Here is an 8,173-nt window from a genome sequence, read left to right as displayed (position 1 = left end):
TACTTATACAAAATTGCACTCCTTAGATTAAAAATTTATCATCTTTAGGTTTCCACTCTGTCTTCTTGCAGCGGGTTAAGTCATATTGGCATAATAGAGGAGGTGTTGTTAGTGTCGATGGAGTGCCATCCGATTCATTCATTGCGTCTTCGGAAGTGCCACAAGGAAGCGTTTTGGGTCCACTTTGTCCTGTTTATCAATGACATTTCCTGTTGCTTCTCTTTTGCTAACTTTTTGATATATGCAGATGATTTTAAACTTTTCGCAATAATTAAAAACTCCGAAGATGTAATCAAACTTCAATGTGATATTGATACTTTTTATGATTGGTGCCAGAAATCGWAGCTTTTTCTAAATCTAAATAAATGTTCTTAGATCGAGTTTACCAGTTACTATCATTGAGTGCGGTGAACATCCAAGTGTGCTCCGCAATTGCGACAATTTGTAAATAAACCAATCTGTGGCAATTCGTTGGTATGTACGCCATGGGAGGCATTGATGTTGTAAGCACGTTTCACATCGATTTCCTTGGATTAGTGGTAGCAATAGGTAAAAAATGATACTAAAACCCACCGCCCACCTCCTATTATATTAAAACACGTAAAGGATTTTAATAAATTACGTTCCAATATTACAGATCTCATAAATAACAACTTTTTAATAAAACTTTTGAGCAACTGCGCCTACAAACTTAATGTCTTCGATGCAAACAATAATCGCACTATAACAAAACTCTTCTTCTTCTTCTCAATTGGCTTACCCGATTATAGTCGAGTTAACAACAGCGCGCCAGTCGTTTCTTCTTTTCGCTACGTGGCGTCAATTGGATATTTCAAGCCTAGCCAGGTCCTTCTCCACCTGGTCCTTCCAACGGAGTGGAGGTATTCGTCTTCCCCTGCTTCCCCCGGCCGGTACAGCGTCGAATACTTTCAGAGCTGGAGGGTTTTCGTTTTTAATTCGCTGAACTATGTGAATGGCGTCGTATATCTCATAAAGCTAATCGTTCCATCGAATGCGATTTTCGCTGAGGCCAACGCGCAAAGGACCATAAATCTTTCTCTGGAAAACTCGCAACGTAATAATGAGTGGCCTATAGAGTACGGTTTCTGTTCRTCGAGAGAGGACTTTACATCTCAATTGCCTACTCAGTCCACAGTAGCGCCAGTTAGTCTGCGTTGGATATCCAGGCTGACATTGTTGGTTGTCTTTATACCTGTTCCAAAATAGACGAAAACGTGATAGCCAAACCGCGAATTCGTYGACTTTTTGTTTGAAGACAGGAGATATTTCGTCTTGCCCTCATTAACTGCCAGACTAATTTGCTTTGCTTCCTTGTCAAGTTTGGAGAAAGCAGAACTAACGACGCGGGTGTTGGGGCAAATGCTATCAATATCATCGGTAAACGCCAGCAGCTGTACACTCTTATAGAAGATTATACGTCGTCGGTTTAGTCCTGCAGTTTGAATTATTTTCTCCAGAAGTAGGTTGAAGAAGTCACACGAAAGGGAGTCGCTTTGTCTGAAACCTTGTTTGGTATAGTACGGCTCGGAGAGGTCCTTCCCTATCCTGACAAAGCTTTTAGTGTTGCTCATCGGTAGTTCACATAGCCRTATTAGTTTTGCAGGGATACCAAATTCAGACATCACGGCCTAAAGGCAGCTTCTTTTCGTGCTGTAAAAGGCAGCTTTGAAACCGACGAAGAGGTGGTGTGCGTCGATTCTCTTTTCACGGGTCTTTTCCAAGATTTGCGCATGGTGAATATCACGTCGGTTGTTGATTTTCCAGGTCTAAAACCACTCTAGTAAGGTCGATACAGTTTGTTGCCGGAGAGCACACTTAAACCCCAATCGTTGGGCAATCTTTAGTCCGACTATATTTTACTAARAAGCTGATGCTTACTACTTATCAGATTTGTGCTGTCGTGTTTGAATAGCTCGGTCGGTCCATCGACCCTCGCCGCTTTGTTCTTTTTCAGACGAAGAAGAACTTCTTCATGGAACGTCTGCTCCACTGCCATCAATTGGGGAATCGGGTTCGTCTTCTCCTGGCATTATACTTTCACTGCCGTTCGGCAGGCTGGAGAAGTGTTCCTTCCAAAATTTTAATAAGCTGTGGTCATCGGCCACAAGATCACCTTTGGGGGTTCTACAAGAGTATGCTCCGGTCTTGAAACCTTCTGTTAGCCGCCGCATATTTTCTTAGTACCTTCGAGCATTACCTCTGTCGGGCAGTTAGTCAAACTTTTCATACTCACGCATTTCGRCCCYTTCTTTTTATGTCTGCATATGGGTCTATCTTCCCTCTTCAACTCTCRGAATCTATCCTATCCCGCACGAGTTATTGTTGACCGCGACGTAGGGAGTTTGCAACTGTATGTAAGAAGCTTGAAATGTCGTCCCACAATTCCCTTATACCGAGTTGTTGACGAGTGCTCTCAGAGAGCAGGAGTGCAAGTCGAGTAAAAAATCGTTCGGTTATCTGTTGTGATTGCAGCTCCTTGACGTCGAGCCTTCCTTTTGTGACGTGCGTTTTTTGCTGTACAGAGGCGGGTGAATCTCGGCTGCAACAAGGTAGGGGTCCGAGTCGATGTTAGGACCTCGGAGCGTATGCACATCTAAACTACTGGAGACGTGTCTTCCGTCTATCACAACGTGATCCATCCGGTTGGTGGTTTTTCGATCTGGAGACTGAATTTTCTTATGCTGGAATCTAGTACTCCAGATAACTATATTTCAGACCTGGCGAAGTCGATCAGCTTCAACCCATTTGGGGATGTTTCATAGTGGAAAGACCGTAGTGACCGTTCTTTGCCCACCCTGGCGTTAAAGTCATCAARTACGGTTTTGACGTCGTGACGGGGCAGTTCTCATTGGTGCGCTCTAATCGCTCATAAAAGGCATCTTTGGTCGCGTTGTCCTTCCCTTCCGTCGGTGCGTGGGCGCAAATGAACGATATGTTGCAAAACTTCGCTTTGATGCGGGGGTGAATGACCGTGCTCGGTGACGGAGTCTCTCTCCTGCCACTAGTCCCTTTCCAAATAAGCGCTCTTTTATGTGGCCACTGTAGAAAATGTCACAAGGACCTACTCGTCTCAGTCCTTGTCCCGTCCATCGCATTTCTTGTATAGCGGTCATCACCCTAACGAGGACATCAACCAGCTGGGCAGCGGCRCCTTCCCAATTAAGGAACCTGAAATTTCAGGTGCATACCCTCAAATCGTAGTTCTTGAGTCGTTTGCCATGGTCGTTATCAAAAGGGGGTCTCCATCCGAGGCAGTTGGTAATCTTTCATTCCGGGCTCTTTTTACGTGGCCGGTCCGAAAGACCAGAACGCTGTGAAGGGTGTTGGCCTTCTCACTTTAACACGTAATGGGAGGAAGTGGGGAGACAGCTTAATGAGGTGGGTCCACCAATTAAAGATGCTAAGATGCCTAAATATACGATCCAAAGCAATGTGCAATTTAAAAACTATTGCGTTTTGATAACACACTCCGATCCCTTTGCTATCGTATGTCATAATGCCGATCCCCGCTGTCAGCGGCAAAGCGAGAGAGTAAGAAAAGAGTTTCACTACCTTTGAGGAGGTCGCGGCATAACAATGGCCGGCGTGTACACTAAAAAACAAAACAGCTGTCCATTTTGTATATACACACTTTCCTTCTTACCATATTAATACCTTTCACTTCAACGAAATCTTAAAATTTTCCTCAAAGTGAAAATTTTTATGCAAAAAATAAGTAAATAGGTAAATTTATTTATTCTAAATTACCAGTTGTTATTACAAATGATACAACAGATCTATATTATGCTTCTATTTGTAAAAGAGCGTCAGGTTTGTAAGAGTTTTGAATAATTTTAAATTTTTCATATTAGTAGTATTCTCACCTCCATCCTGTCCTCTTTACTATCATCGAAAAAATTATAAATATTTTTAATTTAGCGAGAGCGATAACAGAGAGCCTACTGTCTTATATTTGTGCAGCTGTCTAAATAACTACTTCCTTAAGAACGTGTGTATTTTGATTTTTAACAGATATCGCTTGAAATCTGTCGCTATCTAAGTGTTGAGCACATAAAACAGAATCTTCCGGGAGATTCTCCTCTTGCCAAAAAATAATGCCAATTTTTAATAATGTTTCCGACGAAAATGCTCTCTAATATTTTGAGGATTAATTTTCTCTACTCTTTTTTTAAACCCTTATTCACCCTTGCTTGAGATGTTTCCATCTGGGGCATATGGCGCCCCATTCATTCCTGGATCGACAGACGGAATGAGGATCTGGATTTCCACCTAACCCAAAATACTAAGTGGACATGGGTGCTTTAGAAGCTGCCTGTATAGATTCCAGCATGACATTAGTCCGAATTATCCGTCGTGTTCGGAGTGCTTTGAAGACTCTGAGCATTATAAATGCTAGGGAAAAGTACAACTCGGTGGTAATTTTACGATGGAAAATTTTACGACACTTACTTATGTGTCAGTCCACTGAAAACTAGAGAACTGTGAGCGAAACGACAGTCTAAATCATGATATAGAGCAAAGTAGGCTTCCGTCAGTCCGTGCCATAGAAGAGACTTAAATGTCTAATCAATCCAACGAAATAATATTTAATCAGGCGATTCCATGGGAGAGTCTAGATTTGGGAGTATGTTAGGTTTAGATAATTAAAGTTCCGAACATCGGCTTTTGATGCTTCTCCCTACTTAAAAAAAAAAATCCAGAGTGCACAATTCCAACTTTAGGGTTGTTTGAATGTCGCTAATCACCAGTAGTTGCAGAAAAAACAAATCCATACTCTAAAATTGGGAGGATAAAGTCATCTGTAGAAGTGGGGMAAAATCTCTGATAACGATTATTTTACTATATTGTATTAGAATGAAGTCATGTGTAGGAGTGGAGAAAAACATACATACATTACATACGGCTCAAGCAGCTCACGACTTCCTGCTCTAGACCAACTATCCTCTGGGTAACCAAAGAGCTAAAGTGGGAAGGCGAAACATCCTCTCCACAAAACGCACCCAGAGGAAAGCAACAAAAAGCCGTGGAAGAGAAACCCCTCCCTTTTGATGACGACTATGCAAAACCAAATAAGGATTACGATTTGAGGGCAAGCACCTGGAATGTCCGGTGCCTTAATTGGAATTGTGCCGCTGCCCAGCTGGTTGATGTTCTCGTTAGAGTGAAGCTTAGCATCACCGCCGTCCAAGAAATGTGATGAACGGGACAAAGACTGAGGCGAGTAGGTCCTTGTAGCATTTAATACAATGGCCACATAAAGGGAAGAAAATTCGATATGGGATTAGTGGGTGGGAGAGAGACTCCTTCGCTGAGTACTGAAATTCACGCGGTGGATGAACGTCTAGCCACAATCCGCATCAAAGCGAAGTTCCTCAACATATCGTTCATTGTTGACCTGAGACCACTCGTCAACAAATCTGTATAAGGGAACTGTGTGACGGCATTTCAAGCTCTTAAYGTACAGTTGCTACCGAAAGCGCTGGTTTTCGGAAAATGCAAAAGAACAGATGGTACTACGAGGAGTGCCAAGCCGCAGCGGAGAAAAACATACTCTCTATCTAGCAATGTTACAATCGACCACAACACGTGCGGTATTTGCAGACAACAAAAGAAAGAGGCCGATATGCGTGAGTATGAAGAGCTTTCCAAGCTGAAATACTACGAAAAGATGTGAGTATTAACAGAAAATTTTAAAACCGGAGCATAATCTGACGATGGAGCTGACGTTCCATTGCCTGACCATGAAGAAGTTCGATTAGCAATTACCTGTCTGCAGAACAACAAAGATTGCCAGCCGAGCGGCAAAGAACTGATAAGGTGCATGCATCGGCTCCTTTGGAATTTAAGTGTACTCTGCTCAGTCCCCACAATTTGAACCAACTACCCTGGAATAACTCTCTAACTAACTTTATTATAGACTTTTTTTTAAACGTAAGTCCACAATTTAAAAATAAATGCTTATTCATTAATTTACGTTAATTTGGTATAATCGAATTTCACAGTATTAATCCAAACTAATTATTGGTGCGTAAAATAATTGTGTTTTAGCCAATCTGTGTATAATAATTTCAGTGACAGGAAATGGTCTAATTTGTAATAATTTTGATTTGAAAAACACGTGTTTAAAGTCGCACTTTTTTTGCAAAGACTAAAGAAAATTGTACAAAGAATAAAATATATATCAAATGTAATTAATTTAAAGCATTATAAAAGCTTTGAAAGCTACATATATTATATTTGTTTTGAATTGTGTCTAATAAGATTTAAAAATAAAAATTCAYTCAATCAAAAACTTAGAGAACCTTTAAGTAAGGATATAGGTCAAAAAGGAAATGAGATTTTAAAAAAGTTCATGCGAAAGAAACTACCCACAACATACTAAGTAAATCGATCAGGCAGCAGCATAACCAAAAATATATAACCACAACATATTATAATTGATATTTAGGGTGGTGTAGTGCTACTTTATAACCGATCTTTACCGAGAATTCAAGTTTTTACGCCCAACACGCCTCCTAAAGGAAGCACACAGCCACACAGCGGGTACAGCGTCGAATACTTTCAGAGGTGGAGTGTTTTCGTCCACGCGAACAACATGATATCAATATCATCGGCATACGCCCATAGCTGTACACTCTTATAAAAGATGGTATCCGCTCGATTAAGTTCTGCAGCTCGAACTATTTTCTCCAGCAGCAGGTTGAAGAAATCRCAGGATAGGGAATTGCCCTGTCTGAAACCTCGTTTGGTATCGAACGGCTCGGAGAGGTCCTTCCTGATCCTGAAGGAGCTTTTGGTGTTGCTGAACGTCAGTTTACACAGCCRTAYTAGTTTTGCGGGGATACCAAATTCAGACAACGCGGCATAAAGGCAGCTCCTTTCCGAGCTGTCGAAAGCAGCTTTGAAATCGACGAAGAGATGGTGTGTGTCTCCTTTCACGGGTCTTCTCCAAAATTTTACGCATGGTGAATATCTGGTCGGTTGTTGATTTTCCAGGTCTAAAGCTACACTGATAAGGTCCAATCAGTTTGTTGACGGTGGGCTTTAATCTTTCACACAATACGCTCGATAAAACCTTATACTCGTATGCAATGTTGAGGAGGCTTATCCCGGTAGTTGTCGTAGATTGTGGGGTCTCCTTTTTTGAGGATTGGGCACAGCACACTTAAATTCCAATCGTTTCGCATGCTTCCGTCCGACCATATTTTACAAAAAAGCTGATGCGTGCCCCTTATCAGTTCTTCGCCGCCGTACTTGTATAGCTCGGCCGGCAATCCATCCTCCCCCGCCGCTTTGGTGTTCTTCAGGCGGGTAATTGCTATTTGAACTTCTTCATGGTCGGGCAATAGAACGTGTGCTCCATCATCATCGATTGGGCAATCGGGTTCGCCTTCTCCTGGCGTTGTGCGTTCACTGCCATTCAGCAGGCTGGAGAAATGTTCTCTCCATAATTTAAGTATGCTCTGCCAGCTTATCAAGCCCTTCGTATTCACGCATTTCGGCCTCTTTATTTTTCTGTCTGCAATTGCGTATCGCTTTACTCTTCAACTCTCGGTATCTATCCCATTCCGCACGTGTTGTGGTCGATCGTAACGTTGCGAGGTAGGCAGCCTGTTTTTCCTCCGCCGCGACACGGCACTCTTCGTCGAGCCAACTGTTATTGTGCACTTTCCGAAAACCAATGGTTTCGGTTGCAGCTGTACGTAATTTGGGGATGTTTCCTCGTGGAGGCTGAATTTACCGACCGTAGTGAAAAAGATACCTTCTTTGCACACCCTGGCCAAGCACGATTTTGACATCGTGGMGGGGGCAGCTCTCATAAGTGCGCTCCTAGCACTCACAAATGGCATCTTTTGTCACATCGTCCTGCTCATCCGTCGGGGCGTGGGCCCAAATCAGCGATATGTTGAAGAACCTTGCTTTGATTCGGATTGTGGCTAGACGTTCATTCATCGCAATGAATGATAGTACTCGGCGACGGAGTCTCTCCCCCACCACGAATCCCATATATTATATTACCACTATAGGAAATGCCACAAAGACCTACTCATCTCTGACCTTGTCCCGTCCATCGCATTTCTTGGACGGCGGTGATGTCAGCCTTTATTTTTACGAGGACATCAACCAGCTGGGCAGCGGCACCTTCCCAATT

Source organism: Bactrocera latifrons, unplaced genomic scaffold, assembly GCF_001853355.1.
Source record: "Bactrocera latifrons isolate USDA-ARS-PBARC rearing strain unplaced genomic scaffold, ASM185335v1 scaffold_943, whole genome shotgun sequence".
In the NCBI taxonomy this organism is placed as follows: Eukaryota; Metazoa; Arthropoda; class Insecta; order Diptera; family Tephritidae; genus Bactrocera; species Bactrocera latifrons.
Note: the sequence above shows the minus strand (reverse complement) of the source record.